This window comes from Diospyros lotus, chromosome 13, assembly GCF_014633365.1.
Source record: "Diospyros lotus cultivar Yz01 chromosome 13, ASM1463336v1, whole genome shotgun sequence".
Taxonomy (NCBI): Eukaryota; Viridiplantae; Streptophyta; class Magnoliopsida; order Ericales; family Ebenaceae; genus Diospyros; species Diospyros lotus.
The window spans coordinates 10,661,733-10,673,681 of record NC_068350.1 but is presented as its reverse complement, the minus strand read 5'-3'; positions in this window follow the sequence as shown (position 1 = coordinate 10,673,681).

The following is an 11,949-nucleotide window of genomic DNA, read 5'->3' as shown; positions in this document are numbered from 1 at the left end:
TGGACAGTGATTTGCAGGTTACTGTGTGTGTGCAGAATTATTTAGGGTTGGTCTGGTTCGTGACATAGGATGAGATGAATTGACGAATAAAAAACATCTCATGTTTGATTTGTGTTTTTGCATATAGAATAATAAATGGGATGGGTTTAGGAATCACTCGAATGCGGGATAACATAATCCCCGGGGGGTAGGTAGGATACATTATTCGGAGAATAAGATGATGGGTGAAATGATTGTTTTGTTGCCAGCATAAAAGTTTATTTAAAAAAAAAAATTCAAAATTTGTAATAGGATATTTTGATTATTTTTGCATTTTTTGTGTCTATCCTTGTATTAATCAAATAGAAAAATACAAGATATTTTAAGGTGTTAGTCTTATTAACCAAACACTTGAATGTCATGGCTAAATCTCAAAGATTAATTGTTTATTCTAAGATATTCTATTCGCAAACCAAGCAAACTCTTGGTGCATATCAAAAGATAAAAGACAAAAATTACATATTCAGTGGATATTTAAAAGACACTGTCTAGGAGTTCTAATAAAAAAAAATGTGTTAGTAATGTTGTTATGGGTTCAGTTTAGTAAATATAAATGCTCAAATAAGTAAAAAGGTTTAAGCTTAGGGGTTTATATTTTCGATTCGATAATACAAATGATGAAATAGGATTGGTGTATTTCCTCTTTTTATTAGACAGTTCATAGTTTCACTATATCATACATATTCTTCAATAATTCAGACACTTATTACTAACATTTCATTTTTGTTTGATTATAAAGAATATATATAAAAAATAAATTTGCGTAACAACGTTAAGAGGAACGTTAGATTTTATTTCTCTTAAAAATTTGGGGTGGAGGGTAATTGTTAAGTCACGGGCTTTTATAAATGGGATCATTTTAGTCAATTATTAACTTTTTTATTTTGACACCATTAAACGCAATTAACAATTAGCTAATGTGGTCCTATTTATGAAGGTACAGTGATTTATTTAACACTTTATTTTTTATTAAAAAAATATTTCTAAAATCTCAAATCACAGTGATTGATTTATGAGAACACACACGAAAATTATTATTTATTTGCTTTTGCCCTTTTTAGTACGAAGACACTATCGATCAAAAGTGTCAATTCATGCCAACAAAAAATTAGGAAGAAGATTCTTAGAATGTGAAAAGAAATTCATTTTTATCCATTAGGTATTTGAATAAATACTTGTATGAGCGTTTGCATCTTTTTACTTCAATATCAAAGAAATTTTTTGACTAATTTAGCAACAATGTGATAAAACTATATGAAATTTTACTCAAAAAAAATTGACCGAATCATGTGATTCCCTATTTAGTGGTTAATAAATATTTTAAAGTTATTATCTTGATGTTTTTGAAGTACCTATTACTTGATTACTTGTGAATTCTTGACTTTTTTTTTTTTTTTTTAAAGTAAAAGTAACTCTTGACTTCACAAGCAACATTTCCAAACCTTACAAAAAAAAAAAAAAAAAAAAACGAGCAACCCTTATGAAAATTCAATGACCCATTTGGTCCATTTTGAAGTTTAGACCCTTTAGTTAAAACACAATAATAAATTTGACACTTTAACTTTTTAGAGCTAAGTTTTCTTTTTGAAAAAAGAAGAAGATAAAATTGGATGCTATGTTTTGGCCCAAATGTTTGTGAGAGTTGAGGATAATTAATAGGGTGTATATTAAACAAGATTGCAGCTTTAGATTATGGATTGATAGATGGTTGATTAGAGTAATTATAAAGATTGTACAAAGCCAAAACTTTTTATTTATAGGATTGTCCAATTCCTTGATTCTTGTACATTCTAGACGATAAGATTATAGATTTTTTGTCTATATATTTATGTATAGAAGATTAGTTTGTATGAATGAAATCATTCATTCATTCAAAATCACTTTTTGTTCATGATATCAAAGATAGCAACTCAATTGGTCTGATTTTCTCCAGTTCGATTAAGCCATCTACACTTATCGGTGCCCTTTTCTTATGGAGGACAACACCTCCTCTTCTAGCAATACCTTTTCCAATTCTTTGATCTCCAATATTCCATTTCAATCCTTTCCTTCCATCCCCTCGAACCTTGATTTCCATTCCCTTTAAATTATCCAACACATATTGAATAGGACTAATTCTCAGGAATGGTTTCAAATGGTATTGTTGATTATGAAGGGCAAAGGAAAGGTAGGCTGCCCATATGGTTCACTCCCCATGCCTCCAATAATGACACTTCACTCCAATAATGACACTTCACTACTCAAGTTGGGATGCCTAGAATTTGGTTTTGATGCTATAACTCATCGATTCCATGGAGTCAAAGATAAGAACATAATTATTTTACAAAAATGCAAATGATATATAAACTGTTGTGCAAGAAATTTATTTAGACTTCACAATACTTTTAGATTCAATCTGCCATTAGGACTACTTAACAAGGTACTAGGTTTGTTACGAAACACTACAATGTTTTAAAATAATTGTAGTAGGAAATGGATTTGTTTTATGACATAAACTAACATTGTTCTGAGGATGGTGCCAATTATGACAAGATGCATGAGAAGGAGCGAGTGTTTGACTTCTTGCACGGACTCAACAAGAACTTAGATGAAGTACGCAATTGACTCCTAGGCTCTAAACCCCCCCTCTTCTATAATTGTGAGGCATTTGCTAAAATTAGAAGAGAGGAAGGTTGTAAGAAAGCAATGCTTACCAACTCATCTCCTTAGATTCAAGAAATATGTATTCAAAATTCTACATTGGCAGTACATCAAAATGGTCCTCCACCAGAAATCTCAAAAGAATAAAGACAAGTACCTCTAGTGTGATTACTGCAATAAACTTAATCACACCAGAGAGACTTGTTGGAAACTTCAAAGTAAGCATTTGAATTGGAAGTCAAAAAATCAAGGGACCAACCTAAGATGGTCTATGCTACTGAATCCTTATTTGTAGATGAAAAGTCTAGCAATTCTCTTCCATTTACTGCAAAATAGATGGAGTTTTTGAAAACTTTACTTTCCCAATCCAAGATCTCTAAGAACCTTAAACCAACAAGCTCTAATGCTATAGTCTCAGTTGCTTAACAGGTAAATTTCACTTCTCTTTCCTATCTCACCAAAAGTTTGAAAATGTGTACATTATAGATTCAAGAGCTTCAAATCACATGACTAATTGTTCCTCCTTATTTTCTACCTATAAGAAGTGTACTAGTAATGCCAAAAGTTGGAATGACAAATGGCAATTTGACTAGTATAGCTGGTAGAAGAGATATTAAACTATCAGGATTAACACTTCTTTCAATTCTACATGTTCCTAACACTAATTGCAATCTGATATGTGTTAGCAAGTTAACTATAGATATACACTATGCAGTTAAGTTCTCATCTTCTTCTTGTGTCTTTTAGGATTTTTTTTGCGGGAGGATGATTGACAATGCTAAAGGAAAAAATGGTATTTACTTTCTTTCCAATCCTACTCCTCACAGATCTCTTAATTCTGTTTCTATGTCTTGTTGTGATGTCATGTTGTGGCATAAGTGATTAGGACATCCTAGCTTTGTTTACTTGAAATCCTTGTACCCTAAATTATTTGGAAATAAAGACATTTGGTTCTTTTAAAAGTGAACAATGTGTTCTTGCCAAACAATCACGTATCCCTATGCTTATCCCTATGCTTCTCACACATATACACTTTCCAAATTTCATCTTGTTCAGAGTGATATTTGGGGACTAGCCCAAGTTCCAAGCTTAAATGGTTTATTACCTTTATTGATGATTACTCAAGGGTGTGATGTGTTTATTTAACAAAAAACAAGTCTGAAGCCAGTTTAACTTTCATTTGGTTTCATAAACTTGTACAAAATTTGTTCTAATCAATTCATGTTCTTAGATCTAATAATGAGAGGGAATAATTTGGCATAGAATTCACCCAATATCTTTTTGATTATGGTATTTTTCATTAAAGCACTTGTCCTTACACCTCACAGCAAAATGAGGCAGTCGAAAGAAAAAATAGACACCTTGTTGAAGTTGCTAGGTCCATGATATTTTCTAGCAATGTTCCTAACTCTTTTGGGGGGACAATTGTTTTAATTGTTGCATACCTCATCAACAGGCTTCCATTTAAACCCTTTGATTTCAAAACCCTTTTGACCTATTTGATGACCATTTTTCATGACATCTACATTCTTAATTCTCTTACCCTAAGGGTTTTTGGTTGCACTATTTTTGTTCATATTCCATCTTTACATCGGGGTAAACTAGATCAAGTGTGTATTTGTTAGCTATTTCCCGACACAACAAGCGTACAAATGTTATTCTCCTACAACTAGACAATTCTCTATGTCTTGTAATGTTTCCTTCCCTGAACATCAACCCTACTATTCCCTTACTTATCTTTAAGGGGAGATATTTATAGAAGAAAAGTATTGGGATCCGTCCATGTCACTTCCTATTGTTCTGCCTATTTTTTCTCAATTTGTTGAGCTTATTGTTTCTTCTAAATCTGCCTTTGAAAATGTCCAAGAATTGTGTACAAGGGAAGGAGAAAATTCTAAACCTATTATTGATTCGCTTCAACATCCTCAACCTACTAATCAACCTCTTAACATCTTTTCAAGAAGACCTAAAGGAATATCCAATTATCTAAACTAAATTTAGGTTCTAATATGGAAGAAACTACACCTAAGGATGACCTCCTTGATATTCCTATTGCTAGGAAGGGAGTAAAGTCTTGTGCTAAATATCCTATATCAAATTATTTTACTTATGCTAAGATATCTCCAAAGTATAGAGCATTCACTGCTTTAGTTGATAGTGTGGAAATCCTTATTGAAGGATCACCTAAGAGGGGGGTAAATTGGGTATTTTGATACTATTGAAAATAATTTGAAAATATGACGCAATAAAGTTATTTGAAGAAAATAATTTTCTTAAACTTTAAAAAAAATGTAGCAGTAGACAGAATATGCATAAATGCATATGTAACACATAATTTTTCACAGAAGATAGTTTGAGAAAACATTAGACATTTGATAAATTTATATATGAAAACATTAATATGAGAATGTATGCATTTAAAAAGGAATTTAAAAAACATTTGTATATTGAGAGAGATTAATTTGAAATATATCAAATTTAATTGTATGTATTAAAAATAAATAGATCTGAAAAGCTTTTCATGTATGCAATGAAAACTACTATAGACATGATTTATGATAGTTAAAATATCATTTGAATGTATAACATAGCATAACATAAATGTTTTATGAAAACTGAAATCAAGTTTGTTTTAGACAATTGTATTTTAGGTAAGAGCAAATGGCAACAACAAAAGAAATGGATTAATAAAACAGTTATGAAGATAAAAGAGGAAATGAATTTTAAGATGATTCCAACCACTAAAGCCTATAAATGACAATTAAAAGATTAATGCAATAAGTTGTATTTATGTAAGAGAAACAGATGCATAGAAGATAAAAAGTAATGCTGTTAAAATGAAAGTAATAAAAGGAAAGCAACATGAACACATCAATTTAAAGTGGTTAAGCCAACATGCCTAGTTCATTACCTTAGTTCCTCACTAATGATTTTAAACACATCCACTAAGGATATTAGTTTTTAGGGCTCAATTATAACTCATACATAGTTTTTACAGGCTCAAGTGAAACCTCCACTTTTACAAAGTAAGTAGGAACCCCAACTTTTATAAGCTATGCAATAACCTCTACTTTTACAAGCTGAGTAGGAACTCTTGCTTTTACAAGTTAAATAGTAACCCTTTATGTGAGGCTTTTTCATTTCTAGGCTTAACCACAACCATTACTTTTTAAAGGATAAGGCTTAACCTTTTACAAGTTCACAAAACATTGTGAAATGATTTCTCAAGAGAAAAATATAAGATGATACAATGATATCAAGTATTCTCTTGAACAAAAGAGGGTTCGAAAGAATGAATGAATAAAACACTCAACTCTCTCAATCTAAATCTAGTTTACGAAGATATACATTGAATCTCACCAGATAAATGCTTGGAATGAAAAAGATAAACTAGAAGAATCACTCACTCAAGCATATCAAATTGGCCTGAAAAGAAAAAGGCTTGCTGTAAGGATTAGCTTGACTAAGCATGAAAACCACAACCCTCACTACTAATTGATCATCAACAGCTTCCTCTTTGAAGCTCTTGGCCTTTTATAGAAGCTTGAGACTTGAGAATTGACATAAAAACCTACACATACTCACAACTTCTCTGATTTGACTAATAATGGTCAAATTTGTTAGAAACATATGGACATTATAAAGATAAGCATTAAACACCCCATGCATATTCATTTTTATCATTCTTATATAAGAGAACAAAGTTAGACTTCATAGAATAAAGAAATAAAATTTTAACAGTCAAACTATCATCTTTTTGCTTTCTGAGTAACAACTATAAAATTTCAAATCAGAAACTGGTTACTCGATTAATATACGAGCATATTCGATTAGATATCTCATGAAATCGATTATAAGAAGTCTCACTTGAGTATAACCAAGTCATTATTGTTATAATCGTATAACAATGGCATCACAACCCAAGATGTGAGTGAATTGGGTGTTTGAGAAATTTAATAACTTTTTAGGAGGTTTTGAAACAAAATATAAAAACAATAAAACACAACCAAAATAAATGCAAGAGGACATAAGGATTTATAGTTGTTTGGCTAAACCAAGCCTAATCCCCTATCACCTTAGCTCATCGCTAAGGATTTAAAATAATTTACTAAAACCTCCTACCACACCCGGTAGGCCCTCTAGCAACCTTGCTAGGAAGTACAACCCCCTACTTCACAAGTAGGTCCTCTAGCATAAACTGTTAGGAATTACAACCTCCTACCAACACTTACTAGGCCCTTTAGCTCACAAGTTAGGAAATACAAGAGTGATGTACAAGAGAAGATTTGAGAGTAGAAACTCTTAGTTACAATGATCTCTCAAATATAAATACAAAGGCTTGAACAAATGATACAAATGATAATCAAAGTCTTTTGAGAGAAAAGTGAAAGCACAAGTAGAATGAAGAAGTAAAAATGCAAATGTTAGCTTAAATGAATTTGTTCTAGCTCATTGGTTCTCTCAAGAGCTTCCTTGAATGATATTTATAGGCATCCCAAGAGCATCAAAAGAAACTAGTTGTTTATAACTGTTGCTGTAGTAAATGGTTAGAATTACTGTAGTAAAGAGTCGAATTGCTTTTTTTTTTTTTACTTTAGCAACGGTAAAATTACTGTAGCAATGGTAAAATCACTATTGTAATGGTAAAAATACTAAATAATTTCTTGCACATTTTAACCAAATAAAACATAATATTCTAAATGTCGTAAAAAATTTATTACAAGATTTTTGGCACTGGATTGCATGATGAATTTGATTTTCATTTTAGTATTTAATAAAACATATAAAAGTAATTTGGAGCACTAAGTTAATAACCATTAACACGATAATTTAAACATCAAAATATAATTATTTTTCATCATCAAAACCATATCAAATGCAAAACATCAATTACTCGACTGACTCATAAGCCATAACGACTTTGCATTAAGTACTCAACTACTAGGCTAAGCTTACTAGAGTAACTGAAGCATATACTCGAGTACAAATAACTAATACTCGATTAGTCTTAAGTATAGAGACTTAGCCAGATTTAATCCAATATTTACTCAATTAAAATATTTAGATACTTGATTAAGAAAAATATATTAGTCGATTGAGAAAAAGATATACTTGACTAAGGAGATACTTAGAGTTTTTAATAGCATAAAGTTGATTAAAATCATCCTTACTCAATTGATTTTTGAAATACAAAGAGATTGCATAAAATACTCGAGTAGGAAACCTTAATAGTCGATTGAAATAAGGTTTTGTTAGATCATATAATTGATTGATTTGAAAAATACACAAAACATTACTTAACTAGAAATATGCTCAGATTTTAATATATATATCTATATATAAAGATACTCGATAATTATAGAGATACCATACTCGATTGTTGCTTTAAGAATTAAGATTTTGCATAACACATACTCGAGTAGGTTTTTGTGACACTTGATTAATTTGAAAGATACATTGAGCAATACTTGTGAATCCCATCTGAGATTGAATCTGTTGAAAATTTAGGTAAAATATGCAAACTGAAGAAAGTCGTTAAGGTCTAAAGTAGTCACCTAGGGTATGTTAATGGGTTTTTTAGATCCAAACGTAGCGAAAAAATTAAAATTTTTTGGATCAACCAAACTCTTTGGCTAAACTTGAAACCCAAAATAAACAGATCTAGTTTGCAAATATATAATCTCTTCAAGAATATAAACATATAACGTAAAACCAAACCTTTTGGTTGTTCGATGAAGAATGGATGATCTTTGTGCCACGAGGTGTTACCCACCCTCTATAAATGATCCACACCAAATAGAAGCTTCAATCGATGTCTATGAGCACTCCCCTTCGATCTCTTTGCATCAAGTATGCAAGATATAATCCAACACTTAGAGATGTGGTTGGTTTTTCTCAAAAACTAACTTTCTCTCTCTAAAAAGCCAAAGGGGTTATGAGGCAAGAATGGAGAGCCATCATGCAAGCCCTAGTCAAACTAGGTATTTATAGAAAGCCTGAGCATGTTATAAACATGTTGGGCCAAGGCCCAACCCATTTGTGGGTTTTTCACCTTGTTTTATTTTTTGCTCATTTTGTTAACATTTTGTGGACTTTTCCTCGAGTGCTAGCTTACCCCGAAAATCCACGAAATCTTTCGGGCCCCAAAAATATTTTTCGGTCCCACTAATATTTCATGAAACTCCTATTTGTTTGTGTGTGACCTTATAGGTTCACTATGAAAATGGAAAAGGGCAATTTATAGAATCATACTCTTAATAAAACTCTTTGATTACGATCCTTAATTTATTTCATCTTATGACAAAAAATTATTATCTTGCCCTTAGACAAGATTGACGTCTAGCAACGTATCATGGCCCTCATATCATAATGAAATGCAAATGACACTTCTAATGAACATTTTCATGACAAGTTTCGGTGTTATTCGATCCCTCTATCATAATGTCCCGGTATAGTCTAGATGTAATACCCGGGAATTTCTAAAGGACTAAAAAATAATTTATCCAGGGGCAAAAATGAAATTATTAGAAGTTTTGGGGTTTAAGTATAATCTCTTGGAGTTATAAACAACCGAATTGATTGAAGGGAATGCCCCGGAACATGAGTATCTCTGGGAAAAAAAGTATGTTGTGGATGAATATAATATCCCATATTTCGTTTGGTTGTCACGTTGTTTGAATGAGTCTGGGATACCAAAAAAATGGTTGTGATAGAAAAATAAGTCGTCGAATCAGCGAGAGGGAATGTATCGGGACTTAGATGTCTAAACGAAAGGGTATGAAGTCATCAAGCATATCAAAACGTGATTTATGATATTGAAAGAAGTCAAATCAGAGACAGTTTTTGGTACAACGTCAATTCAGCCTAAATTACCGAATTGTCATAGGAAACCTCTGGGAAATCAATGGAAGCTTGAGGGGGCTTCAATTTTTCATAAGAAACAACATTTCAGTGGTTTCGGGATGAAACAATAGCCCAGTGAGGACATTGGGGCGAAATTGTCATTATTGAGCAACTTTGAAGTTATTAATTTTGTGTTTTCGGTATTATAATGAAAATTAATTTGAGGTTTAAGGATGTAATTGCAATTAGAGATTTACCCAAGTGAAATTAAGATAAAAATTGGGGTTTAATGTGTAATTTCCTTTAAGATTATAGTGTAATATACAGTTATATATATATACACGTGTGTGCGTGTGTGCTGGTGGAAGCTGCTGAGAAGCTTCATGGTCGAATTGCTTGGAGTAGTGGCCAAGTTTTGATGCAAGTGGGAGCAAGGAGTGGTGGCCAAGGCTCTTGAGTCAGTGGGATCTCTATAAATAGGGGTCATTTGAGAGAAAAAAGGAAAATGGAAGTGAAATGGAAACAGAGAAGTTGCAAAGAGAAGTTGGCCGAGAGAGAGAGCTTGGCGACGAGCAATGGCCGAGAGGTCGAGGGAGAAGCTGAGAGCTTATGTCGGAGGCCAAGGCAGCCGAGGAAGTGACTGGAGTCAGCCAAAGCTGGCTACAACCGCCCGCGACAGCCATGGTCGCGAGCTTCCAGCAAGACCAAGCGAAGCCATGGCCGACGTGAATCAGCTCGGGCGAAGCAGCAACAGGTCAAGGCAACGGCCATGAGCGTGCGGGCGGTTGGTGAAGCGAGTGGCTAAGCTGCAAGCACGGCCGGTGGCGACTAGAAGCAGCGAAGCTGCGACCATGGCTGCAAGCTCAACGACTGACATAAGGCTGCTGCGGGTGGCAGCGGGGGTGGTGTAGGTCGGCGGTGGTCCGTCGTGGTAGAAGAGGCCAGCTGAGGGTTGAGAACAGGTTGGTGGAGGGCCAAGCGATGGTGGTCGCGTGCTGTGTGCGCAGGAGTAGAGGCGCGGGAAGAAGAAGGAGGAGGAAGAAGATGGAGAAAAGAAAAAAAAAAAAAGAAAGAAAAAGAAAAGAAAAGGAAAAAAAGAAAAAGAAATGGAAGTAAGATAGGAAAAATTGGAGAAAATTTTTGAAAAGATTTCAGAAAATTTTGACGATTAATTTGAGGCTAGAGGAGCATGCCAAAGTCAGAAAATTATTTAGGGGCGCATTTCGAGGCTTAGCACGCATTACGAGGCACAAATTGACTTTACTGAATTTAGGTGAGTGGTTCGATTTCAGTCTTACCCTTTGTCTTGAAAATGATTTGGTGTGTGTTAATGGGTTCAGGTGAGCGGTTCTACCCTCCCGAGCTCAGGTTGCATGTGTTTAAACAAGTCTCCACGAGCGGTTATACCCTCTGGAATTTGGGTTATATCGTGTTGGCGTTTTATGTAAGTACTTGTGGCATCGTATGCATATTGAACATGTGGTATATTGCATAAATTGTTTTTACTTATAAAAGAGTCGGTGCATGTCGTGTGATTTTCATATCATCATAGTATCGATTTTCGTGTCATTGTTGTGTCTGTGGGGGACGGGATGGGGTCTTCTTGAGAATGGGGCAAGGTTAATCTCGGTGATCGGGTGACACGGTAGGGCACTCGGGGATTAAGTATGTCGCGACAAGGTCAACCCCAAAGGTGTGTGGAATTAATTTTTCACTGGAGGTTGAGTATGTGAGGAAGATTTCTCAAGTTAGATGTGTTGCATGTCGTCGTTGTCTGTATATACCATGCTCGTGTGTGTGTTTCATGCATTCAGTAAGCTGTATCATGCCATCACTTAGATGTTTTATCATCTAATCTGGGTTATGTCCCTAGAACGTTCAACGTTCTAGCTAGGGACTACAGCGAAGGCGAGGACGTGGCTAATTGAAGGCCAACGGTGCTTAGTATGATAGATGTTGTAGCATTTTAAGGTGATAGTATTTACTTTGATATATGTATGAACGACTATATGATAATGACTATATGATAATGTTGTTATCATTTGGTAGTTTTGTACAACGTATTTTGTTGTGGAAATACTATATAAGAATCTCGTGGAAGCCCACGACATTTTGATGTTATTATATCCGCTGCGTAATATTATGTCTCGTTTAGTTTAAGATTATTGATCTTGTTAGTTAAACGAGCATGATTGGGGTTTCCGGGATCTTATCTGCATGTGAAGATTGTTCTTCGAATCACCGCGTGTGACAGCCTGTGTGTGCATGTGAAGATTGTTCTTGATACACCGCATGTGATGAATTTGAAAAAAAAAAAAGATTCCCGAGAATTCCCTTATAGTGATACGCCTGGGGAGGCTGGGTGTTATACTAGAAGTATGGTAAAATGTCAAACTTCTAATAACTAACACTATGTGTACGAATGTT